Source organism: Patagioenas fasciata, chromosome 7, assembly GCF_037038585.1.
Source record: "Patagioenas fasciata isolate bPatFas1 chromosome 7, bPatFas1.hap1, whole genome shotgun sequence".
NCBI lineage: Eukaryota > Metazoa > Chordata > Aves > Columbiformes > Columbidae > Patagioenas > Patagioenas fasciata.
The window spans coordinates 14,924,232-14,951,769 of NC_092526.1; the positions used below are offsets into that span (position 1 = coordinate 14,924,232).

General features: G+C 38.6%; 1 long non-coding RNA gene across 4 annotated transcripts in view; it reads right to left on the reverse strand.

Moving 5' to 3' along the window:
* Positions 1–739: 739 nt before the first annotated feature.
* LOC139828417 (uncharacterized) overlaps positions 740–27,538 on the reverse strand; it is a 389,304-nt gene continuing 362,505 nt past the window's right edge. For 3 of the 4 annotated variants that reach the window (XR_011739971.1, XR_011739972.1, XR_011739974.1), the window contains 4 exons: positions 19,693–19,863; positions 8,092–8,202; positions 5,366–5,851; positions 740–825 (listed from right to left, as the gene is read on the reverse strand). This is a non-coding gene — a long non-coding RNA (uncharacterized lncRNA). Of the gene's footprint in view, positions 826–4,284; positions 5,852–8,091; positions 8,203–19,692; positions 19,864–27,538 lie in introns of those variants that run through there. The other variant, XR_011739973.1, reaches the window with a different exon arrangement.

The following is a 27,538-nucleotide window of genomic DNA, read 5'->3' on the forward strand; positions in this document are numbered from 1 at the left end:
CTTCCGTCATGACTGACAACAACCTTTTTGCCTCATGCTGGCTGTTTGCATGATACATGATTACTTGAGAGTGTTTCTGCATGATGAGATGTGTAATGATGGACTCATTAGCTGTGTTGCTTTATGTTGCTTTATCTTCTGCAGTGAAATCCAGGGAAAGCAATTCTCTTTTCTCCTCCCTTTTTCATTCCCCCAGATGAAGCTGCTTTGTTTGGCATGGCGGGAGGGAAGGAATAAGTGAGCATGTGGGCTCCTCTGCCCGTGTTTAAGTCATCTTATCAGAAATGGCCTCTTTGTGAAATATCTCTGAAGTCCTAATATACTTAATTGCCTTTGTGAATAATGGAATAGGAAGGAGGGGAAAGCCCCCTGTAGCCAAACAAACAGATCTAAATAATCCTTCTGCTTTCCTACATGTTAGTTTTCAGGAATAAAATTACTACAAAGTGCAGCAATAAAGCACAAAGCAGCTCCAGCAGTGGAGTAGCTGAATAAAGACTGAGAAATGAAGCAGAGTCCTCTAATTTCTCAAGTGACTAAATTACTTTCAGCCATCTTAGGGCCTGATTCTGCAGGATGCTGAATTTTCTTAAGGAGGATCAAGTTCCTATTGCCGAATATAGATGTTAGTGCTGCTGCAAACATCTCGGATACAGGTCAGTGGTTTAGTCTGGGGGCAGTGTACAGATGTAAGGAATGTGCTGCGTGCAAGACACAACCTGGCAAAACAGTGTAAGTGGTTTGTTTTTCCATTTCTTCTTATCCTCATTTGATAGAGGTTAGGCTGGTAAGACTCCTTGAAAATTTAGCTACCTTGGTATGCACCTGTAAAAAAGAAAGAATGCACATACCTAAATGCATGTGTGAGTTTACAGAAACACATGTGTTATACCTGTGGATGTAATGAGATATGAATATTTATATGCTACATGGCTGGACAACTGAACATATTTATACAGACTTCCCAATTAAAATCCTATCTTCTAAATCAGGACATCAATATTCTTCTTATTAAAAGGTAACTAAAAGATGATACTATATGAAATATCCTAATACTAAGTCTTTTTTTTTTCCTTTGTTTGGTTATAATGCTTTCTTTAGTGAGGGCATCATCTGATTTACTTCAGTACCAGTTAAAGGCAATTAAAAATATTTTTTTTTTTTAAGAGAAGAAATTCATTTTTGCAAAAAATCTAACAGTGTTAAAATAGCTTTCATTTTCCACAATTCAAATTAGACCTTTTTTCCCGTCTATTACAAATCATTTCCACTATTTTTATTAAAATTGCTCTTTAAATGGGAGTATCTTCCCTTTTTCTTTTAGCTATTGTTCTATTAATAGATAACTTTTTTCATTAAATGTGGGAGATAATACTTTTTTACATATAAAACGTCAGAATTTATTTTAATGGAAAACCTGAGCGTATCAGAGAATCATTTGGAGGTGGTGTTTGGGTTTTCTTCCTTCTCCCAGTGAAAGGTTCATAACAGAAGTAAGGGACTGGTAGAAGGATACCAAGTCTCTTTTTCTCTTGTGGTGATATGATATGCAACCTCTGAAAATTATTTTTGCTACGCAGGGATTTTTAGGCTATGAAATTTATAAGTCACTTACTTAGATACGGATTTAGGCACTGCAAATTCCTGTTTTCCAGAAACTACTTGACCAATAATAGCCATCCTTATAAGGACATTTAGTCATGCAAAATCTGAGTTGGATGCCTAGAAAGATTTTCTGAGAACCCTAGTGTCCGGCTGTTACAGAAACTGAATGAAGGCTGTCTGTCAGAAAGTTAAATCCCACTAACTTGCAGTGAGACAGAGGCTGCCACCTGGGTGAAGTGTGGGTTTTCAAAGGAATTTAGTCTCTGAGGATGTGGATCAATGCTTACATGACTAAACAAGATCAGCACTTGTCTCAAATTAATTTCAGTTTTATTTCTGCTTCTCCCTTCTTGTGAAATGTTTTGAAATACTTCAAGATATTTAATTACCTTTGAAAATTGAGTCACAGTTGTTTCTTGGAAATAAAATGTTGGTCTAAAGTAAGTCACCTATTTAACTTGCAGTAAGTAAGTACTTTATCTGTCCTTATTCATTTACTAGAGACAAGACAGTTTGAGTGTTTTGAGTAAATTTTTAACACATACACTTTTTTTTTCTTGTTCTTGCACAGCACTTAGGGTATGTCTGCAGTGAAAACAAAGCCAAACAAAAGACAGGCTTTTAAGTCACATTGGCTAAACCAGGTTTCTCATCTGGATGAACATAGCTGTGAAAACAAGCCATGTAGGGCTGTAATGTTACCAGATATTTTTCAGTCATGAGATTCCCCTGACATTTAAGTTAAAACTTGTAGTCAAAATTCAAACATGAAATGCTTTTTCTTTGCTTAATTTTAATCTGATCTAGCCAGACTTAACCCATCCTATTTAGCAATTGCTCAGTTTTTACAGTGTGAGCCAAACTCTTATTTTAATGAGTTGTTTGTCTACATTAGCATTTAGTTGATCACATATTTCACATATTGGGTGAGAAACAATCAATACATCATAATAGTTTCAATATACTGAGGGGATATGAATCTTCTCTTAATGAAGTTGGCTATTGATTTTGCTGAGCATGAGATTGAGACCTATGGAAGCACTTGAAGATTGCTTTTATCTGAGTCTTTCGGGTTTGTTTCATTTTGTATTTGGTTTTACAGGTTACCTGTTTTACACTTGTCATCTAGTTCTGTGGTCAGTGAGGACAGGGCAAATGTCTCAGATGTTCTTTAAGATTAAAAGAATCACTTTCTAGAGGTGCATCTTTCCATTGATTGTAGAGACAGGGTAGGCTCCTAGCAACTGGTTAGCTACTTCTAGCAGATTTTGCCTACATATAGGAATCCTACACTAGTCTTGCAGCTCCAGTAGACACATCTGCACAGGTCTTAAAAGAGATTTGGTTTTTATTGAGATGCTGCTGGGATCAAGGAAGGGCACCTCTTTGCATCTAAAATTTCACTAGAGATCTCTGTTTAGGAAATGCACCTGTCTACTCATAGCCAAATACATGAAAATTACCTTCTAGCCCTGTATGTCTAGTGCCATTTAAAATGAACTATAGAGTATCTCTGCTGTCTCTTTTCTCTCATATGTCATATCTGCTAGACACAAGCAGATATTTCTAATACCTGTTGGCTTTTCAAATTATAGCAAGTGCTCATCGAGAACCCTCAAGTTCTCAATGAGATGACTCTTCAGAACAAAATCAACCTTCCTTTCCATCAGCATAAGCTGATCAGCTGAAGTGTGTCCCTCACCTTAGTTTAACAGGAGTGAAACAGGGAGGCAGAATTTGACCCTTTTGTGCTCCACCATCTCGTGTCATTGTTGTTGCTATCACTTACACAATGCTTACCCTGAAGAAGACCAGTTCTAAGCATTGTTCTGCAATGCCAGCTTTTCACTGACAAAAAGGGTTTTTGATTTTTTTATATTATTAGTTTTTAGAAAGCAACACTTTCTTAAACACTTGAGTAAAAGCTGAGACTGTGTGAAGGTCTCTCAGACGAGGGCTATTTCAAAGCTTTCATGCAGTTTTGTAATGTCTACTTATCAAACAAGCCAAGTGATACTGTTACATCCCCACCAAACCAAACGCCTTATCCAGAATCTTTTGAAGTTGGTGGTAGATCTCTTGGTTGACTACCGTTAAAGTTGCACCATGCTCTTGCGGGTTTCTTTGGGGTTTTCTTCACAAGTTACTATCATAGCTTCAAAAACATTTGTTCTCCTTGGTTCTGCATTTTGCTGTGCTTCCTTTACAAAGGAAAGTTCTCCATGTCCCCTTTTAATGGGGGTGGCCCATCCTCTGTGCTCCTTTTGTACATGAAAATTCTAAACACACTCTTATTTTGGGTCTGAAACAGCTTTTTTCTTTGGTTGTTTATTTTGAGTCATGCATATAGAAGTTTGAATATTTCTATGTATTGGTACTTATTTTTGTGATATTTTGCACTAAGTTACTCTAACAAAAACTGGAAAAAAAAGCACACTTTCTGGTGAACTATTGTAATTTGTAAGCTCGTTGTTTGTTGTTTGTAATGTACTGAGTCTACAAGTCGAGCTAAGGAAGGATTAAGGCAACAGTTTGTGTTCACAGTGTCACGCCATATCTAGTTTACCTCTGTTTTCTTTCTCTGTGCTTTCTTCTTTACCATGTAGGGCTTTCAAACTGCTGGTAGGAGGCAGAGGAACTTGTGTTATGACTCTAAGGTTATGATTTTTCTCCTGGCAGTCAAAGAAACCAGAAATTCAAAGGAAGTGCATTATTCTCAAAATGTCACCTGGGTGTTCAGTCAGAAGGGAGGCTGCACTCCACCATGGACATGTAGTCACTTACAGGTCACCACCTCTAAGGGCAAATGGGGACATTAACTCTCCAAATTAGAATTGCAATGAGTCAGCACAAGAGGTAGAAGCTCTCAGAAAGGTTATGCTGTTGGAAGCCAGGCACAGTAACCATCAGGTGGATATGAGGGTTTCGGGTCTTTTTCCATGATTCATTTTTGCCATGGAATGAATTACTAGTTATCCTGCCAAAACATGGCCTTAATTGTCCTGATGTTCTATAAAGTATTAGAGATGTTCTTCAATCATGGGAGAGGATTTCAGACCTCTGGCTGATACTAATCTGAATCTCTCCAGTTAGATCTCTGGAGCTCTTCCCAATACCCAAAGAATTGGGGACAGTTTCCATCAAACAATCATAACATTTAATGAAATGTTTGGTACAAGAGGTGATCCAGAGAATGGTGTTTGCTTAGAGACTCTCCTCTCCCCATCTCTTCCTTACTTAGGATGCTTGTGGCAGCTTTTTTCTAATCTACTGGCTGCTGTTCACATTGCAACATCATTTGCTTCTCGATACACCAGTCATTACTCTCTTCATGGATTTCAATCCCACAACCCTAAAGAGAGTCTGTCTGATACGATTTTGCATGGGAAGTTATTTACCCACTTTTGCATGCCATAGCCCTTTACAGTTCCTTCTTGCATCATTTAGCCAAACCATTTACTGATGTGTTTTGTCATTGCTGCCAATGTTGAGCACATGTATCATTAAGAAAACTGATAGCTTCTGAGGTAAAGCTGAGATACAGCCAGTCACAGCCTGACATCCCACACACGAGACAGAGAAGTACTTGGACACCCAAGCCCACTCCATGAAATTTCAGATAGAGGTTAAGAGAGCAAGCAGGTACAAGTTTTTTTAGGCATCTAGCCATAAAAGTCTCTGTGAGTATTGCAAATGAAATATTTAACACAGGCCATTATATCTAAATGATAGTGAGAAGCTAAACATCATAGTACCTGACCTGCTTTGAAACCCACTTTGTGAAAGAAACAGAGCCAGCTTCAGATCTCATTGTAGTCCTTTTGAGGTCAATGTAGATACACCATAGATGAATTTAGCCTTGGATTGCTCTAAGCAAGGGCAGCGACGATCTCCTGCAAACTGAGGTTGACATATATGAATTCAAGTCAGGACCTTATATTCATCATCCCCGTCTGCTGTTAATAGGAGTTGCGTTCACTGCAATTATGTGTGTCTTCTAGCAGAAGTGTGGATAAAACTTGGGACAAGGCAATGACCTTCAGCTCCACATAAGCCCACATAAGCTCCACATTAAGGCTTAAGTCACCTTCAAGAGTTTCTGGGAATGTGTGTAGAAGTGTGATCTGTGGGTGCTCTGTTGCCAATAACCTTGGAAGCCCACTCACTGACTTTGAAAGGCTTTTAGTGGAATCCATCCCTGGGTGGACTGTTCGGAACTGTATCCTACTTGAAAAATGAAGGCACCCTAAAAAGAAAACAAAAGGCGAAAAAGAGCAGCTTCACAGGCTGTGAAAGATAGCTGAGATTAAATAGTTATAATAATAAAAAATTGGCTCTTTTTTGCAGATGAACCCCTCATCGTTCATTTTACTTTGCTGTACTCAAATTATTTTAAATAAATCTCTCAGAACACTACTCATTTCAAATGCAAAGAAAAAAAAAAACACCACTTTTTTCTATTAATGATCTGTCCAAGGGTAACGCAAGAGTCTCTCAGTTACAGTAAAAAGCAAAATGGAGATTTAGATTATTCTGCTTTCACTATCTGGTCTTCTGAAGAGAATTCCACAGGATGTTGCCTCAGTCCAAGTCAGTTTTGTAGACAATGTAACATGTCTTAATCCACTGTTCGGGGATTGGAAAAATTTAGCCTTAGCTTCTTTTGTTTTCTATGGTTATTGTTGTACAGAAGAAAGACTTAAACTGTAAATAGTGTATATTTAATAAAAAGAGACTTTTTGTATGATTTTGTGTGGAAGACAAATGCCTCCTCCTGTGTTTTTATTTTACATTATAACTGAATGGATATTAAAAAAGTGTTGATTATGGGAGAACCACTTTTCAGGCATTTACGTGTTAACTCTAAGCCAACAGATCTCAGTGGATAGTAATAAAAACTGCAGTGCCCGAAACCTGGATTTATTGATTTCAGGTATTGCTAAAAGTTATTTTCAGAGGATATCTGGTCATCACCCACATCCCTGACATAACTGATTAGTAGTGGTTTGCAGCACCTACCCTGGGCTGCATAAGGCAATGGGTGCCTAAGGGGTTAAAAGTAATGTCTGGAGACATACTTTGGTTCTGGCTACAAAACATGCGTGGTCATAGCTCTATAGCTTTCCAGGTACCCACACACGTATACGTATGTGCACATAAATGCACTCTCCCCCGCCTGCCATGCAAAACAAATCTGTCCTGCTATATATCTATGTGTCCCCTCATGCAACAACCACACTTCTCACTCACACAGGGATCACACTTGCACAGTGCCACCTTCACACACATCCCTAGCGTGATAAACTAGAGCTTGTGATCCTGTCTTGGCTTTATGCTTTCGGTGGAAACAGAGCACATAAATCTCTTGGTCTCCTTTGAAAGTCACAGTCTTTGATACTACCACACAAGAACCAGTGTTGTGGTTTAACCCGGGCTAGCAATATAAGCATGATAACCACTCACTCAGTCCCCCACCCCAGCCCTGAATAGGGGAGAGAATCAAAAGGGAAGGGAGGAACTCGTGGATTGAGATAAACACAGTTTAATAAAATAATACTAATGTACTGCTACTAGTCTTATAGATAGATAGATATATGTGTGTGTGTGTGTGTGTGTGTATATAATGGAAAATAGAATATAAAATAAAAGATAAATTCCATCGACACCAAGCAGCCAGTCCCAGGAAGCAGCACCTCATCCCAAACAGCTGATCCCAGAGAGAGAATAGACAAAAAGGCAGAAAGGCCCAGAGGCCTCTGCAAAACAGCAGGATGGAAAAAGGCCAAACTTAAGAAACTCCTGAACAGAACCAAAACAGAGCAGAACCAAAACAGGTCTCTGTCCCTGTCCATCCCACTCCAGCCCTCTAGCCAGAAAGTTCTGACTCTCCTTAAATATGAAGCATGATGTTAACGGCATGGAGTATTCTTATTGATCAATCTGGATGCCAGTCAAGGTCTACCCCCTCTATGCACCCCCTTCCTAGCTGCCTAACACCTGTGGGCAGAGAGCTCAGAAAAGTCCTTAGCTCCCAGACAGCAACAATTAAAAAAGATTAACTCTGTCCTGGGGTGTTGTTATCTTCTTGTTCTCAAACTAAATCCAAGCAACAACCATGCTAGCTATGGAAAAGAAAGGTTTTTTTTAACAGCATTAATAAAACTAACCCACTTTCAGTCAAACCAGCAGAGCAAATAAACACTTAGAAAACAGCAATTCTGAATTAAGCACGAAGAGGAGGACACTTTCAAACGTTTCACATGCTTGAATTTCACATAACCCGCCCCCCATCCCAAAACTCCAGGGTTTATGCATTCTGTGTTTCAATTAGCTGCAGAGTTCTGTATTAGCAGTCAACTGTAGGTCTCATTATCTTGGGAACTACTCCATGAGTTTTAATTTTTCCCCTTTATTTCTGGACAGGTTAAGAAGTGTTTGTGGTCCTGCATGGAGGTGTGCTGATCTGGCAAGATAACTTTGCAGTACCTTCATTGGGGTTCTGCAGCCTACCACAGGTGTCCCAGTCAACATCCAGCCATGCAGCTTGTAGGCACAACTCCTCCTACCCAATGGCATGACCCTGATGTCCCCTTGTTCCTGATGGGGGTAGGACAAGGTGTTTAGTTATCACTTGACTTAGCAGAAACCTCAAGTTACAATTAATCTCTCACTAAGTAAGTTTTCTCAGAAATACACAAGCAAGTAATATCCATATAACTCTGCCAGCCTTCATAGCTAATAAAGCAAGAGCAGTAACCTTATAAAAGCTTGTAACGACAGTACTGATGCCTACAGTTTTAATCCAGCTCTTGGAAATTAAGTTTATATGTCTTACAGCCTGAATATGTCACTGTTGGTTGTTTTCTGAGTGGAGAAGGTTGTTTTTGTTTTTTTTTTTTCTTCAGCTCTTTAGGTGGCTGCTTTAGCCTTCCACCATGCTTTTATTTTCTTTTTAAAATTCATTATGTTTCCTTCTTCCTGAAAGCCCATGTGATGAGTGAGTTAGATAATATTTAGAAGGTTGCATTAAATAATTACACTAGTGTAATGGAAATGCATGTATCCATGTCACATCTTAGCAAAACGTCATTCATTGCAGTTTATGGCTAGTTAGTTAGCAACATCTGGAAGAGGGATCAAGATATCATGGTGTGCTGTCATCAAATCTCCCTCTTCCTCACTTCCTCAGCACCTGGTGTCCTTTTCTGACAGGCAGAATTAAAAAAAAAAAAAAAGTCACCTCTTTTGCAGCAGCATCCTCATGATTAGCAAGTGTTTTATGATAAAGCTTTGTTCCTTCAGCCAAAGGCTCATTGGCAAATTCATGTAGGCAAATACCATTAAGTGAGCACTGCTGTGAAAGTAATGCAGGTGAGCCCGGCTATAGTTAGCTACAGTATTTTTTTTTTGCTTTTTCACCACAGCATGAGTACTAGACTGCTGCAGCCAGTGCTTATTTATCTATACCTGTTAGTCTAGAAAGAAATCATAAAATGCAGTCATACAAGGTCATATTGTTCCTCTCCCCTCCGCACCCCATGCTGGTGATGTCTGTATTTAGCTCTTCTTAGCTTGAGACCATTGCTCTTTCTTTCTCAAAGCCTAAGCTGAATAGCCTTTTCCACAATTTCAGCCCATTACAGCTTGTCCTAGTCCCAAGGGAATGGAAAAAAAAACAACTCGATCCCTTCCTGCCATGCAGCAGCCCTTTTTCTCTGTTTAACAGTTAACCTGTCCCTCCAGCTCCCCATACCCTTCAGCTTTCCTTGTTTTCAGACAAATCAACATCATTTCTTTTATACATTTTCTTGCAGTTTTTTAACCCTATATGATCACAGAAAGCAGCCTGATAAGAACTTAATGCTTAATTTTACCTGTTGAAGTGTCAGAATTCACAGTAGTGTAACTAATCTACAGATTTTTTTCTTTCCTCCCCTCAATTTATTTTCTTCAGCTGTGCTCCCTGTACCTTTCTTTAACAAAATGTCATAAGACCTTTGCAGTAATGGGGGCCAAACCATGCTGCAAAGCCAAAACACTGATGAGGCACCAATAGTATGATTTAGAGTCTACAACAAGCAGCTCACACACAGCAAGTGTTACTGTGGCAAGAAATCTACCACATGATGGATTACAGTGCTTCTGCCTCATTAGAAGGTGCAAAGGGACAGTCAGTTGTCCAAAAGATCAGTTCTTTGTTCATTCCCATTTCGCAAGGTGTTGGGCAATAGGAAATTAGGAACTGACAGATCTAGCAGAAGATCTTTGCTTTATACTTAATAAGGAGACTATGTCAAGCACAAGGTGGTTGCTGGGTCTCTGAAATTGCTAAGCTACACCTACAGAAAAAAAATATTTAATGTGGAAGGGAAGCAAATATTCTGTGTGTTACAAGCCTCACTGTAAAATAATGTGTAATGAACAGGACAGAGCATGAAACAAACAGGATGTGATTGAGAGAACATGTTGGATGATCAATGTCTGAAAGCCAACAAGTTGCTACATAATGAATTAAGGATTCAGCATGAAATAGTTCAGCTTCAATAGCCTAAGCTAGCAATCCGCCAGCAAGTTTATATGGCTAAAATGAAGTCTTTTTTTCCTGAATGAAGGGTTGTACACTTGAGCAGAGGATTGGCCTTGGGTTATGAATAAGGGATAACAAAATAAGTGAAATGTACAACAGACTCTTTTACTCCCATATGGACATCAAGTGCTGGGTGGTGGCCTAGGAGCTGATACCTAAAATACCATAGTTCCCCTGATGAGACAACTGCTGGAGATGGAGTGGGTTTTTTTACCAGCAGTTGAGGAATTTCCTACTGGAAGAACCTCCTACTCTGGAGACATTCAAAACCTGCCTCGACGCCTTCCTCTGTAACCTCATCTAGGTGTTCCTGTTCCAGCAGGGGGATTGGACTAGATGATATTTCAAGGTCCCTTCCAATCCCTAACATTCTGTGATTCTGTAATTTGCTACTTCTTTTAAATTTTGGATTCCACCCTAAGTATTGCTTAGGACCTTCTGTTCTTAAAGGTCATCCCTTACCTGAGTTTGGTTGTGAAGTGAGAGAACCATGAACAGTTTCTCTTCTGATTTCTCCGAGTCACAGTAAGACATGGTAAGTACTCACATTGACAGGACTGCAGAACTCCTCTGCCCCAGGATGTTGCAGGCCCAGTCTATCCATGTATTCATGTAAACTAATAAACAGAGGGATTTGCTACCCTGACAGGGCACTAATTAGAATTAGATTTAAATTTGCATTAGATTTGACAACGCTCTCATGAAATGCTGAAATATTGTTAAAGACTGGTGACTGAATATTTTGAGGCTTCACGTATTTGGGGCCCAAATTTCCATGACATTTTCTCATCTATTGACATTCGCCAACTTGTGCTAAAAATCTGTCAGTGTTCGCTTGTCTCAGAATAGACCTTCTGTTATTGAATGTCTGGTCTTTTCTTGGAGTCTAATACAAGAAAAAGTCTCTGGAGAAATACTGTTAAGAGACAGCTTGTGGGATGACAAAATATGAAGATGTAACAAGCTTGTCCTTGCCTCCAAACATAAACTATACGGCATACACTATGGAAAGGGATAGAGAACCAAGACTAAAAAGAAATATTCAGACACAAAGATTTGGATCAGAGCAACTTCCAGCAATGCTTAGAAGAATTTAAAGTTCCAATATTGTACTAATTTAATCCATTTGGGCATGATCAGTGGGCGGGAACCACGCAAATATATCATTCGGTTCCATGGGCTTTTGGGTGCTTAGCACCACAAAAAATGCCTGATGCTGAATACACAAAAAAAAATTAGTGTCCTTATCAGCATTACTTTGCAGGTTTAACATTATTTGCTTTCACAGCTAGAAAATCATATCACATATATTTTGTAAGTCTAGTTCTCATACTTACACACTTTCTCTGTTACTTTCTCACATGACAGATCTTAACACCCAACCGAGAGTCCAAACACAAACTTACAGTGTTTGTAAGCCCATAAGGAAGGGTAACATGGCCGTGACTAGAAAGGACTTACGTCTATTGAGAAGGTAACAGACAGATGTTTACTGAGCATAGACATAAAGGCCAGCAACAAAGTCCTTCTAATGATTAAACATAAATTGAGGTTTTCTAAGATTAGACACTGTCCTCTACTTGGCAAGCTAAGTATGTGAATGTGAGGTTGAAATCTATCCTGACTGACAAGGATGGGATCCAGCTTCAGGTTGAGGCACCTAATTTAGGGATTCAATTCACTTTACTTTCTTAAAATACAGTTCTAGTGCCATTTCCAATACCCAAAAAAAATAAAAGGTTGGCAGACATGATAAAGGACTTCTTACAAGAGACCAGAATAGAAGAGAGAGAAGTAGTAGTGTATCCCAAAATATCTGCAATGGCATCAGATGCCAGTATTTAAGCAACAAGATTTCACCCTTAACTCAGTTATCAATACGTAAATGTAGGTGTCCTACTTTTCAAGCTGAATCCCCCAACACAGTGTCAAGCTGCAACAACTGCATCCATCTGCATGTGCACATGCACGCACACACAGAGCATATGCACTACTTAATTACAACAGCTTAGATACAACACACCTTTGCACACTTTCAAAACATGAAACTCTGCAGGGTGCAGAGTTTCGTAATGCAAGCATCTATTTAAATAAAATCTGTATATTTTTACACTCAGGCACAATATCCAGTGAAGTCACAAGCCTGCCAGATAACCCTCTGACTTCTGGAACATCATGAAATCTAGAAAGTTGTCTTTTGTATTCTCAGTGGAAAAGGTTGAGAGGGGAGAAAAACAGGCTTGCTGCTAAGCATCTGCACCTTATGGGCAAAAAACAAATTACAAAGGGGAACTGCCAGAAGGCAGATTTCTCAGAGGTATGGTGATAAGGGAGCAGTTCAGGTTTAAAGAGGCATTGAACTAAAAATAATCAGCATAGTTAAAAAAATATTGAGCAGCTGTTTTTCACAGCTAATGTTCACTATATGCAGTCAGGAGCTATTGACATTCACATGAAACAGTAAAGCTGACTGCTTTTCAGAAGGCTTGCATCTGGGCTGTCAGGACATACTGACATTTCAGCTCAAACTCTCCCCTGCCTTCCTTCCTGCTGCACCCCAGCACTACTCATGTGCTTCAGGAGCCTTTAAGCAGCTCATGACTACACGAGTCGAAGTCCCTGGAAAATCAGCATGATTTCAACAGGTCAAAGCTATCTTCTGAGTCAGAGGGGAGCTCTACTTTTCCCATCTCTCTCTATTGTTCCAGTGGCTTTCCTACCATTAGCCAGAATCGTCAAACAGTCCAACTCCTCTCTTTCACAGGCTTTTCATCAGCTTGCACTACAGACCAAGCGATGCAGAACAAACAAATTACACCATAATAAATTCCTACATAGTCCAGTGGAATTATGCTAGCAAAGAATTGCCTACTTACCCTTCACCTCATTAGCATCTTTATAGTACAGTTAACTACTGCAATGTGTGGACCAAATTCACTAGTTACTATTAAGGACTAGATCACCTTGAAAGCTCTGCATTTATATTGTTATAAGAAGCCAAATGAAATTTAATGCCACTCAGAAATGAATCAAGCTCAAAATTCCCACTGATTAAAGATGAGTTGTGCTTTGTAGCCCTCTGACAAAGCTCTGGCTGAAATAAAACAACATAAAATAATAAATTATTTTCTACCTTCTACATTTACTTATCCCTGGGGACCTGGGAGAAATCTGTTTTGAGGATTTTTTTGTTTTTGTTTTTTTCTTCCACCTAAGTCCCCAAAGCATTAATTAACTGCTTGTATTTTTTCTTCACCAAATAATAGATTGTGATGCAGCTTGTTAACCCAACTAGGGCATTTATTCCAGAACTAGCATCCCTTGTTATTAATACACATCTTTCTTGGGATTACAGTTACTGTATTACCTTCCAAACCATTACCACAATATCTCGGCAGGAATTTCCCCAGACATTTCCTTAGCTTACCTACAGATCTGCTTTTTGAAGGATTATCACTTTTTCAGGTTTGTATAGTCTTCTAGTTGTGCTGAATGGTAGCCAGGTGCCCTCTGAAGGCTAAGAACTGTCTTACATCATGTCACTTGTATTCTCAACCTCATCCTCCAGCAAGAAGTTAAATTCTCTGCTTACTTCTGCAATCATCAATTTTTCTTCTTCATCTATTCAATCTGAGCGTAAGGGTCAAGTAGACCTAAACAAGATCTCATTCCCTTTCTCTCTCTCACCCCTCTCCATCTACATTTTCACCTCTTTGCAAGAAGAAGGCTCCAAATATTTTAAAATATTTTAGGGCTTATCGTGGGAGGTTAAATTAGATTATCTGATCTCTCTTTGGGATTTAAATTATATGAATGCAGGAAGACTGCAGCATAATCCCTGAAATCTGTTCCACTAACTGACTCACTGTGTGAGTTGGGCAAAATGCTTATTTTGTACCTTCTCCAACACAAGCTAAAGCCCGTATGAATATTGCTCCAGTTTCAAGAAGTACAAGACCAGCTCCTTCAACCTTAAGGCTCTCTGCATGAGCTCGATTCATGGAAAGATGCTCACTGATATAATTGTTTGAACCAATATTCTAAGGCATTATAAAATGGAAATTCAGATTTGGATCACCAAGACTGGTTGCAAGGTTTCTTGAATTAGTGTTTCTGAAGTCACCTTACAGGAAAAAGTTTATAGAAAATAAATGTTAATCTGAGTAATAATAGGAATTCTGGAGGCAGTTTTAATGGAAAAACACCGGTTAATTTGCATGTAAACAATTTACACATATGTGAGGATTTTGTCAACATTTTTATGAGCAAGTTATTCAAAATCTTCTATGCAGTAGGAAACATGCCATATTAATAAGGCTAGAAAGGGATGCTCAGATGTATTATATTATACGGTAATAGAGTAAACATGAAATTTGAAAGGAAAACAAAAACCTTCTAAAAACACCACGTGTTTCCTTCATGATAACTTGTAAAAAAAATTATTCAGATGCTCATTTGGGATGAAAAGGCCCTTTGCAATGCCAGCCTTTCTGGGAGACACAAATGTGTGATTTTTCCCATTACTCTGGCAAAGGGCTAGCAGAATTTCTCTCTCATATTAAGGCACGCTCTTTGTCTCCATCTACAGCTCTGAGGTCCCTTGTGGTAGAGTTGCTAGGAAAATGGTAAGTCATAGCTATGAAAAATGACATAAATTCCATACACACACACCTGATATTTTTCTTTTTTTTTTCCCTTGTTTTCAGTCACAATAAATATTTCCTGCCTAGCCTTTGTCGTATAAAGCTTTAACTGGCTATGAGACATTCAACTTCTTAGACATCTGCAGTGCAGGAATAGCATGGAAACAAAAAGTCTAGGCAAGCTAACTTAAAAGCCTCTCAGCATTACAGCACTAGCGGCAGAGCTTTTAAGGAAGTGTAGGGAATGGTCAACGAGGGCAGCAGTCTTTCTGCTGCCCCTCTCTTAAAACAAGCAGCTCAGAGCAGTAAACTAGAGAATCACCTTTTCGTGTAGCAGGTGCTTTCCCAGCAGCCACTGAAGCATTGTCCCACGTGTTTCACTGCAGGATGTCTGTGCTCTCTTCAAATGGTAGCACGAAGCACACAAAGGAGGTACAGCTGCTTCAGCATTGATTCCTACCTCCATCAACAATCTCAATTTAATGCTCTTTCACTGTCATGAGTCTCTAAAGACCATCTTCTGCTCTTGTTGCCTTTCCTGTGCAGTGTTTTTCTGCAGAAGCTGGTGGAGAATGACTTGGCCAGAAGGGGAGGAAACATCACTGCAAGGAAGGGGAACTTGAGGGGAGGTCCTGTTATCCAGGTAAGAAGAGAAACATTGCCAACCTTTCAAGAGTCATAAGAGGATCTCTGTAGTGGAAGGCAAATGTGAAGAGACAACATTTTCTAGGGTATACTGAAAAAAAAAAAAAAGTGCCTTTTTGTTGTAAGAAATTACAGAACATCACATTATTGTGGTTCTACTTTAAGACAGTCATCTCCCAACAGTTAACCTTGACCAACTGGTGATAAAAATAATATTTTCAAGTGAAGACTGATTTTCCTCTACCTGGTGTGGCACAGGAAGGCTCAACACAGAGGAGACAGGACCTGCAGCCGGAACACTGCGGTGACTCTATAGCTTGGTACGCAGCTGACCCAGGCTCCTCATTACACGTCCTTTGGAGGTCATACCACTTAGCTTTATTTTCACTTGCCAGGTGTGTCTGCCTGCCCTTTTTACAAAGCGCAGCTGTTCCCCCTCGTTCTGAGCAGCTCACCTTTTAGAGTTCAGAAGAAAACACACTATTATTTGTAGAAAAAAGTGATGCCTCCACCATGTTTTCACTCACCTCAGCTGCAGGCGACTCTGAACCGGCAAGCGCGGCTGCCTCCAGCAGCCAGGAGATTCCTGCGAGGGAGCTCCGGTCGGGAGTGTTATGAAAAGATCTACCGATAAAATACCGTCAGGGTGCACCAGAAGAGGATTTACCACTCTACAAACCCCAGGAACAGCACTGTGTATTCTCCAGCGCCATCTACTGGTACTTTACCTAGGAACTACATATATGTATACAAACATTCTTTATCTTGGCGTTTGGCAGGGTGTGTTTTTAACAATTTTGTGTTCATATGGGCTTCAAGAAAACAAACAGCCACGTATGAGGCAGGAAAAGAGAGAGCTTTCTCCACCACCTGGGAAAAGGCAGCTTCTAGAACCATCTAGAGAAAAAGCTTCAGCCAGGTTTTCATTAGATGAGAGCAGAGAATTAAATCAGAACATTCAAAGCCACATGAAACTGGATTTCATTCACTCGTCTACTTGTGCAACTGCTTGCTTCAATTTCTTCACCCATTTAAGGCAAAGTCTTGAAACACTGCAAGAATATTCAGTAAACCAACACCTCCTAGATCATATAACTGAATCCCTAGAGCCTGCAAGATTGTTTTCTACAAAAGCTCTCTAAATGTTATATTTCTCTGAACTGATAGTAGAGCAAAACATCTTTGTTGGCTGACTTATTCACCAACATTTTCATTAGAAAAACTAACTAAAATAATATATATTATTCAGTTTTACTCAAAACTGTTTCTTTTTATTTTTTTCCTTGTTAATTATCTTCCCTCCCTTTTTTAAGGTTAGTTTTAGAAAATAACCTGTCTCATATGTGTCAAATTTTGTTGAATTTCTTAAGCACATTTCTTAAATTTTTTGGTATCTAAGCAAAGGTTAACTACTTGCTAGCGAAAGCATAGACTTAAAGATATCTTCAAGGTACTTTTGGATATTCTCAGTTCTGAAAAGGTTCTTTGAAGATATCATCCCAGATCTCTCCTGGAGACTTTCATACCCTGAAGCAGCTCAGAACATCTACTAAAGTGTTCAAAGCCTCAGTGGCAGGTGTCTCAGAAGTCATTGTGATAATGCATTCCTAACTTCCAAAGACTAAATACTTCCTGACAGAAATCATCTTACATGGTGCTACCGACAAATACAGAACATGTTAGTGGTGTTGATCACCATTGCCAATTCATAATGGCCCTTAGTAGGTAAGCAACATTCAATATGGTTCATACACCCAAAGCTCCCATATACTGATCAAGAGACCAGTTTATTCAGAGGACCAAAAATATTACACACTCTCATCTCTGCTCAGTAGTAATAGACTTCGAAGCAGTTTAAAACAGAAAGGTATAACCCCCACACAGTAGTCAAAATACCTACAGGTCTTGTATGCAAAATGTGGTTTGAAGCATTCCTTCATATATTCTCACACAGCAAGTCAGATCCTTATCAAAAGGATGGGGTGGTTTTCAAAATCATGTTAAAGAGATTTGGACTTGAGATAAACCTTGGTAGTGAGTATCACTAGATTCTTTGTTACAGACTCCCAAAATGTGGTGAGATTTCTATGCAGAAATCTACCCCTACCCAAGAAGCCAAATATCTGCAAATCAGCCTGTACAGATCCCAAAGGATTATTTTTGCACAAGTAATGGTCCCAATCTATAACAAATTTATGTAATTTCCCATGAAGGAAAATAATAAATCACAAAATGGGAACAAACAAACAAACAAACAGATTTAGGAATCAGTTTCCCCATCAAGGGGACAGACCTTGGTGCCTGCCATGGCTAAAGGTTCTGCAGCAGAGCTCTACAGTGCCCTGCCCAAAGAAAAGCTCCTACGTGCTTTGTCACTTAGAAATTCCAGCTGTTAGTAAGAAAAAAAAAAAGCAATGTGGCCCTTGAGCTCCTGGCCCTTGAAATTAATGCTAACACTACCTTTATCAGGAGTCCTGTAGGCAGGGGAGGGTTGGCCTGTAGCTAGCAAACTTTCCAGTTTACGACTAAGATAGGCTGGCTCACGGCCCAGGCTTATGAGAGCTGTGACACCTTTCTGCAGACAAATTAGACTTCCTGGCTTTTGGTCTGGCCTTTACAAAACATTTGCTGGCTCTCCCATCTTGATACAACTTTTTGGGATAGATTGGTTCTACAGCATGTGAAGATGGTGCCACTGGTAGAGCTCCTAATCTTATATTGCAATTCAATATAATAAATCACTATTTCAAAGGTACTTCCCATAATATTGTTGTACAACTCAAACTGACTGCTATTTCCTAGACCCCAAACAAAGTAATTGCCACAGCATCCTTCAGTACCCCAATTCTATCTCCATACATTAATTATAACAAAAATGACCTTTTAATATTGATAATCTACATCTTTGTTCAGGTGCATTTTACTTCCTATTGGCAGTTAGTGAGATACACATGAAAGAGCTGAATGAGGGTTAATTTGCTTCTCCTGTTTACTGGCTAATCCCAAAATCTGGGACATTAGAAGAAGGAAAGAACAATTTCAAATGCAAAAATTTTGCTGAGAACTCAGTGGATACTTTTTTTTTTTTAATTATTATTAATGGTTTCCCCCAATGGAAGTGTAGGACATAGAACTTATTGTCACCAATGTAAAATGGCAACTGCACATCTGTGCACCAAAGGTCAGATAAGATTAAAAAGCTAGTCCTATTGGGGTGTTTTGTCAGTACCTGATTCTGGGCCCCAGGGAAGCCAGAATGAAACTAGTGAGCCTCAGAGACCTCTTACTTGCACTTACCTAAAAATACCAAGGATAATTTAGGACCTTTGCAAATCATCAGGGATTCGTGGATTTTTCCTCAGCTAATTACTAGTGCAAGCTTCCCCTAGATTAATCAACACTCTCTATCCCTAGCAGAATTTTTATCAGGAAATGATCAAATATGCCTAGAGATTGGTCAACACCTGAGGTAAATGTCTCCTAGAGTTCCGTGTATTGCACCAATGCCTATCCGCATACAACACTGAGCTCTCCCAAAAGCTTTGGCTTACTGCGATGTTTGGCATAGTCCCATGACTTTTCCAACAGGTGCAAATGGTTATGATTAGCTACACTGTTGTCTGGGGTGTGCTTGACCTCCATGCAAATGCTTTTTCTCCAACAGGTTTCACAGCTCTCAGCCATAGCACCACCCAGTTAACATCACTCACCCAATCTTTTATCACAGGAAAATATACCATATGTTTCCACAACATACTGGCCATTCCACAAAAGCAACTGTGAAGTAGGTGATGTCTGTAAATCCTTCCCCCATTCATGTCCCCATACATTTTGTCAGATCCAGGCTCTCTCTTAGATCACACACCAATGAACCCCCCTTTACAATTCTCAGCAATGCTCGACTAATGTTCCTGATTATTAACCCCTGTAAGCTTTAATGAGCTTAACTTTTATTTGCTCTTACTCATTTATTCCATAGATCATCACAAGTTTTCACAACAGTCTAGATATTTGTTATTTTTGTTTAATAAGCAGCAGTGAATTAACAGGACAATTGCTGGATAAAAAAGCAAAGTGATTGTGGAAGTAAATGCATAGGACTTCTGTACTGTATCAAGTCAATCATAATGGAAAAACTTACAATGGCCTGGTAAGAAAGCAGCACTTTTACAAACTGTATAAATATACCTGTGTGTATATATGTATACTTACATCAGCTAATGTGATTCAGCCACCTGTGTCAACTGGGCAGGCAGAGAATGCTATTGTCCCTGTATGACATATCCATCACCTTCATTCCAGGTACCCATAAGCATTTTGTGAACACAAATGTTGCCCAGGAGTTATTAATATTTCAGCCACCACAGAGATGAATGCAGCCACCTGTGAGGCAGAAGAAAACAATCACTAAGTAGCACATAGTAAATATTTGAAGGGGCAAGAAAGCAACAACAAAACCAAAACAGAGTGAAGCATCTAAATGAAGATATGGGAAGATATGACAAGTAGGTGCCCTATACTGGGATCAGGACAAGTGACCTAATCTGGTAATCTCTATGAAAAAGACACAGTGCTAAGGCCTGTGGCTAGGCAGTGTTTTGGTGTCCCAGGAGCCAGCAGGCAGCTACTGAAAGATTTAACTATTTTTAATAGGTGACCCTTTTCAGGGTATTGACTGTGGCTCAGTCCTACAACAATTTCAATCCACAGCTGAGTGCTTCCAGATTTGGGTCCTGCCTTAGCTGTATTGACAGAGATAATTTTCAGTTAATAATGAAAACTACTTTATACTTATAATTTGAGTATTATTTTTCTTAATTGCTATAAATACCATTGTGGTTAAGAGACTTTATCCAGATTCTCAAAATTATTTAAAAGTCTAATGCCAATTTAGGTCCCTAATCCTCACTGATTTCACTGGGAATTAGAGAGTAAAATACCTTTAAGTAGCTGGGCTCTAGTTCTTCTAAAAATATTAACATATACCCTCAAGAAAGATTATAAATTATTTGATATGAGATATTCCAAAGTCAATGACTTTAGAATGCATTATGTTTTATAAGTGGATGATTTGTTTCAATATCTTGAAAACTTCTAAAGTGAGACATTTTCTGAAGACATTCTCTATTTTTAAGCTAGCTTCAGAGAAGGTTGTGTACATACACACACACATGCACACACACAGATATTTGCATGCATATACATATATATGTATACACGTATATATGTATATATGTGTATATGTGTATATAAACAGGATGTTAACATCATTTTGGACTTTAAGATATTTTTTTTTAAGTCTGAATCCACTTCAATAGATCAGATCTACAACAATCAGCTGTATACTTCTCTAGCTGTAACATTTTGTTTAACATTAACTCTGGGAAATATTATGTTTAGTATTAACTCCTGATCCTATACAACATTCTTGCAGGTCAGACTAACGCTGATCACGTTTAATACATTCAAAATGAAACCTGTTGGCTTTAGGCATGAGACCAAAACTTGCCAGTTCAGCATGACCACAGAAAAAATACAACCTCTAGAACCACCAAATTAGGCCAAAAAAAAATAAGGCAAGGGATTTTTTTCCTCTTCATTTTTTCTTCAGAAAATTTCAGTTTTCTGTGGAGTGGATGTTCTGTACATTTTTGATAGAAAAAGAAAGAAAATAGCATATCCCCCGAAGTCTGGTGTATGTTGTGAGTGAGCAGCAGACTGACTTTTTTTTGTGCATAGAATAACTTAGTGTTTCAATTACAGAGCTCTTCAAGTTTTAAAAGCAGTTAAGTGTCTACTTCTAACTGCTGGGAAATAAACCTTCTGTATGAAACATGAGTGGAAAAATTGCCTGTACAGTGTTAATTCTAGCAAAAGGGGAAGACTCTCAAAGGGGGAATCACCATTCCTTATTGCTAGAGTTTAAAGGTGGGCCAGTTACAAAAATGTAGGGTATTAAGTTACTTATTTCTGTGGTCAGATTAGCAGTTTTCTGCTGATTACTTCTTGGCTATGAAACCCAAAAGTCTGAGAGGAGTAGAAGTGTCAAAGGTAACTCAAAGAAAGTTGAAGTTCATGTCTCAACTTCCAGGCTTTGTGACAGTCTCTGCCCTTTACTGCCTTTGTAGGGAACATACCATAAAAGCAATTGAAAAAAAAAAAAAAAAGGAACACATACACACAAAACAACAACAAAAAACCCACTGCTAATGATTTTTGAAGACAGACTCAACCAGGCTGTTAAACCTGGGGGTTGAGAAATTTTTCCAAGTATTTTGTTTACTGCTGTTTTTCCCAGTTGACTCACATTCCCTCCCTTAGATATCCTGAGGACAACTTTGCAATGCTTTCAGCAGTGAAGATGGTTTGCTCTGCCCTTTGCCTTCATCCTTTCCATTCCTGAAGACGTCCATGCACACCAGAAGATGCTGTCCAGTTCAGCAACCTTTGGGTTCAGTCCAACAGCAGAATACAGAGCCACAGCATCACATAGTCAGGCTGCAACCCACCAAATGACTGAAGCTGTACCACAGCATGCAGAAAGAAATTGTGCCTAAATGCAGTGTCCAGCTGGCTAGCTCGTTCTTTGAACATACTTATTATTAATAGTAGGAGAAGTGGTAAGGAGTCTTTCAGTTCCTAAAAATCCTCATTCTCTTCATTTTGGGAAAAAGTCTCTACTGTGCACAATCCAAAGCTCTGAAGTGAGGTATGGTGAGTCAGTCCACATCTCTGCCTCACCCACAAGACTTTCAGGGTGAAATCCTTTTTGTCTGGGCTGAATACTAAATAATAACTCTCTTTAAGAAAGCTAGCAATTTTGTAATCTTGACTTTCACTAAAAAACAAGAAATCCCTTGTTTTCTAGAGTAGCTGTCATTCAGTATTCATTACAGACCTGCCAAAGATACATTTCTCCACATCTTTTTCATTGCTAAGTGGACTTTGGGGCATTAAGTTTGACAAAAATTATATAGAAGATAAAAATTGTTACATGTATGTTCAGAACAGTCAAAGACCGTTATGTTGTTTAAAATATAAAATTCTGTTTTGAGAAACAAAATTGCATCTTTCAAAACTTTGTTAAAAGGTTATGAAATGGGCTTAATTTCCATTTAGAAGAATCTCTACATTAATTTTTTGATCTGAACTATTACAACCTTCCATTTACCAAAATGTGATTTTAATTTAAGTTTAGTATTTCAACACTCAAAATTCATTTAGTTTTGTCAGTATTTATATGACATGTTTCTTTGTCTCAAAAGTATGCTTTTCAACCAGAAGACTATTTTCATTTCACTGAATAATGCATGTTTCATTAAGTTCCAGCAAAAAGCACAGCCCATCTGTTCCTTGCATCCTTCTAAGAAATAATCTAGGAGGTTAATTTTTGACTTCATCTTATACTGGTTCAGCAATTGCACTACTGAACTACTGCTTTAATCGTGGTTAAACTTTTTCTTATTTGTTAAGTGCTTTTATTCTGAAAGCCACAATATACATGGGGCTTTTGTACCCACGGGGTTCTGTATGTGAAAGAAAAGCAACCAGGTTGGAAGCATATACCCCAGGCTGGAGCTTGAACTTAATAGAAAACCTGCAGTGAACTCTAAGTGCCTGAAGTTCTCTATTTGTGCATGTCCCTCCATCAGAAATGTGGCCCACCTGAATACAGTCAGGAGCTGTAGTCAAGATATCAGGCTCCCCACTGGTGAGGTCAAAGCTTTTGTTTTTCACTCCAGTGAAAGTACAGCCTCAGTTGTGAAGTGGTTTTGGACAGAGTACAGTGATTTCCGTGTTGATGATGCAAAAATCAGTAGGTATTGAAGAGAAAAGTGCTAGCAACCAGGGCACTTAGGCAATGAAGTCCCAGCAGGTAAGGAGACAGCATTGCAACAGCTTGACAAAAAGGAAAGAAGAAACGGATGAAGCAAAAATAGTTGAGCCGCTAGATCCTTGCAAATTTTTTGAGGGAGCAGGTTGAGTCAGAGGACAGTTTTCACACACTGATCAGCTGAGACTCCTCATGTAACAGAGCTGAGGTCTCCTTGCAAACTCCAGCAACTGAAGACCCCATTCAGTGAGAGATCCAATCTAAGTCAGTCTTGAGTAAAAAGGTTTGAAGTTCCCATTCTTCACCAGCTAGAATATGTCATCTATTAAATAGGTTGATCCCATCCGTCTTCTCTGAGCAGCAAGAACAACTTAAAAGGAAAGAGAAGAAACAAAACTAGGGCATAACACTAGATAATCTATCTCCTAGCTAATTTACTTTGTCTGCATGAGGTTGGAAAGTCCCGGGTGATGGATCCTAAACTAATTTTGATGCATAGAAAATAATACTAAAGATGTAGTTTACAAGGGAGGTACACACTTCTGTTGCTTCTGAGTCACATGGACCCTCAAATGTTTGGAGCTACTTTGATATCCACTACTAGAACACGGCAACAGAACATATTAAAAAGGCATAATTTCCATTTAACTACAAAGATAACTACTGACCTATGAGAATTTGCAGATTATGTTTATGTCATTCAATTGCCTGATTTTTCTGAGGAGAGCATATTTTTGCATTCTGAGCCACAGTTCGTATGAACTCTATTGCCTACCAACTAATTTATGGATACGAAGCTTTCAAGTGTTTAATTGGAAATATCTTCTCTTCTGCTGTCACTATATTACATTGATACAGGAACTTCATACTGAATGCTTTCCATGAAAACAATTTCTAAATCAAATTATTTTTAATGTTGTGAGTTTTTGCACATGAATAAGTACCTCAATTGAGATGTATAAAACCAATTAGACTCCTATTTATCTCTGCTTAGCAACTTGGCTCTTCTAATTTCTTTGGTCACTGTGTTTCACTTTGGAGCTCACTCTGTTCATACATTCTGATGATTGAATTACTCAACATTTATTTTAGAATGCATTTATTTAGTGGTGCCCTTTCCAAACAGCTTCGTTTTCATTTGATCCTGAAAGCCCTTCAATATTCTTCCATGAAGCTTGGAGACTACCATAAAGAGGATGCATTAGTTACCTTTTAGGTATTTGCATAACTCAAAAAGTCTGAGCAATAAATAACTAGTAATTGTCAGGAAGAGGAGAATTTCTTAATTGTTTCCCATTGACATGTTAAAACTTACATTCTGTGAAACATTTTATTACTAGAACAAACATACCTGGTTATTTGGCTCCCCTCCCCTCCCCTCCCCTCCCCTCCCTTCCCCTCCCTTCCCCTCCCTTCCCCTCCCTTCCCCTCCCCTCCCCTCCCCTCCCCTCCCCTCCCCTCCCCTCTCCTCTCCTCTCCTCTCCTCTCCTCTCCTCTCCTCTCCTCTCCTCTCCTCTCCTCTCCTCTCCTCTCCTCTCCTCTCCTCTCCTCTCCTCTCCTCTCCTCTCCTCTCCTCTCCTCTCCTCTCCTCTCCTCTCCTCTCCTCTCCTCTCCACCTTTCCCCTCCCCTCGCCTCCCCTCTCTCTCCTGTCTCAGAAGTGGTGACCACTTTTAAATTTTATTTCACTTAGATAATGCACTCTATCTTAAACTTTGGTTTTCTTGTATGTCATCTGCATACATCCTGCAATGACTCGTGTTCTCTGTGGGGCAGAAGAGCATGTCCTTCATTAGATAGACCTTTTTTTTTTTTTTTCCTCCATAACTTATATACCCAAAGAAGGAATTTGTCCTTTCAACGCTGCACCAGTTTGGTTAAATGCATTACTGCAGTTCAGAGATTAGAAGCCTAGAGGGACATAGAACCATAGGGCTGGCAGGATGCTGAAAATTAGTCTTGTCTTATAGATAAAATATAACTATGACTAGCAGATGTTTGTCCAGCCTGTGCATATGTATTTTCAGCAATGTAAACTAGGCTGTTCCATATGATCCATTAGTGTAACTGTTAGCATTTTCCCTAATGTCTGACCTATGGAACTGCATTTTGAGCCTGTTACTTCTTGAGCTACATCTCTAGGAACATGAACAATGGGTTAATTGATCTTTACATATATAATTACATTATATGCATTTTAAAAATATTCCAGTTTTGTATCTATTATATACATATATTTTCTATACATACGTGTATGTATGTATATATGCACACACATACGCACATGCATATATAAAAATTATATTACATATGCATATTATGCCTTATTTATCCAATGTAATATAATATTTTATATGTTATTATATACTATATAATTTTATATGAATTACTTATTAATTATTTTCATTTTATTTACTCAAAGTTCTTTTTACTTTCACAGTGCTTTCTGTGTTGACCAATGTTACTCACTACCACCTGAACCATGAACAATCAGCAACAAAGCGTGTGTTAGTAGCTTTTATGAATTACAGTTCAGCTGAAGAGAAGTCAACATATCTATGCATCACAGATTCATACCTCACTTATTTAAAACAAAGGTATCCCACTGGACATCTAAATTGTCACCTTAATCTTGCAGGTCAGTTGTTCTTAGCTTCTTACCTCAGCCTGAATATCACATTCTGCTGGTGAGCAATTTCAAAGATATCTAATCTTGTTGATCTCATGGTACAGTGGGCATGATGATGAGGCATGAAGAGGATAAAAACATCAGAAGGAACATTAATCTCATCTTAATTTTCCACTCAGTATTTTCCAGTTGTCTTAAAGAACATTAATAGTTGTTACTGCATTGTGAATAATTACTGAACTACAGAACATGTATATCATCCACAGCTTGTAAATAAAAATTATATATATATATATGTATGTATATATCTTGTTGCTAGTGAAATGAAGTATATACAGAGGGTCAGTGACACTGAGCTTGCAGGAAGAGCTCACATGGCATAGGTGTCATTTCCTTTAACTCCAAATACATGCAGTATTACCAACTGTCAATAATTTATTTTGATTCTTGAAGTATTTGTAATACAAGTTCATGGAAATGTTCAGCTTTGGTTTCTGAAAGAAAATAAGTGCCTTATCATTACTATTATGAACAGAGAAAATTGTGTGGGTGGGGAAGACTTTTTCTTCTTATACTACTTTTTTTTTTTTTTTTTTTTTTCCCATTTTAGGTCTCTGAGATTCTGTACATGTTGAATTCCACTGTCTAAGTCAGTTCTTCTATGTGTTTGGCTGGCAAGACATGCTTGGTTGTACCTCTACATTGAGCACATCTAAATTTTGGTGCTTTGGTCAACCAAACCAGGAGCCCCTACCACTGTGGGCAGCCCCTCCTGCCCACATCCCCAGGTTTACTTCAAAAGGTTGTGACCCACTCACATAACTGGAAAACATGACTCAGGCACACACTGCATTACAGACACAGAAACTGTATTCTTATGTGAGTCAAGTGCATCTCAACAACTCCTATTATGCTAAATAGGATCTCTTAAGTGATAGAGGTTTATTTTTCTGTTATCTTGTGAGCCAAAGCTTAGAAAACAAACAAACAAACAAACAACAACAAAAAACACCAAAAACGCTCTCTCTTTTAACATACTGTACTATTTCCTAATGTTGATATACCCTGGTTATACAGATCTTAAGAATAATTGCTATCAAAATTAATAGGACATGACCCGCTTTCTGTAGCTCTGTTCCTTTGTTAATTTATTTTAAGTTTTCTATGGAATTCTATTCCAGAGAGAGAATATTTTTCAGTTGTGTTACTGGTTAACATAAATAAAAATGAATATTACTGCTTTTGACCAAGACCTGTGAAAAATCCCACAAGAGAATATTCTGTTTCCCATCTCCAATTTGAGTTATTAAGCTCTATTAAGAAATAAAGCCTTTTTTTTGAAAACTGGGCACACAGTGCCTCACAGGCTTGGTGTCAGAACTCCTTGCAAATGCTACCCAGGGAAAAAAAACCACACCACCACCACCAAAAAAAAAAAAAACAAAAAAACCCCACAAACAAACAAAAGACATCCCAACCAAACAAAAACAAGCAAACAAACAAACAAACCACATATTCTACTGGTAAACAAAAAAAAAACTGAAATGGCAAATAATCCTAGAACAAACATCCTGGAATTATTGAATTATTGTATAGT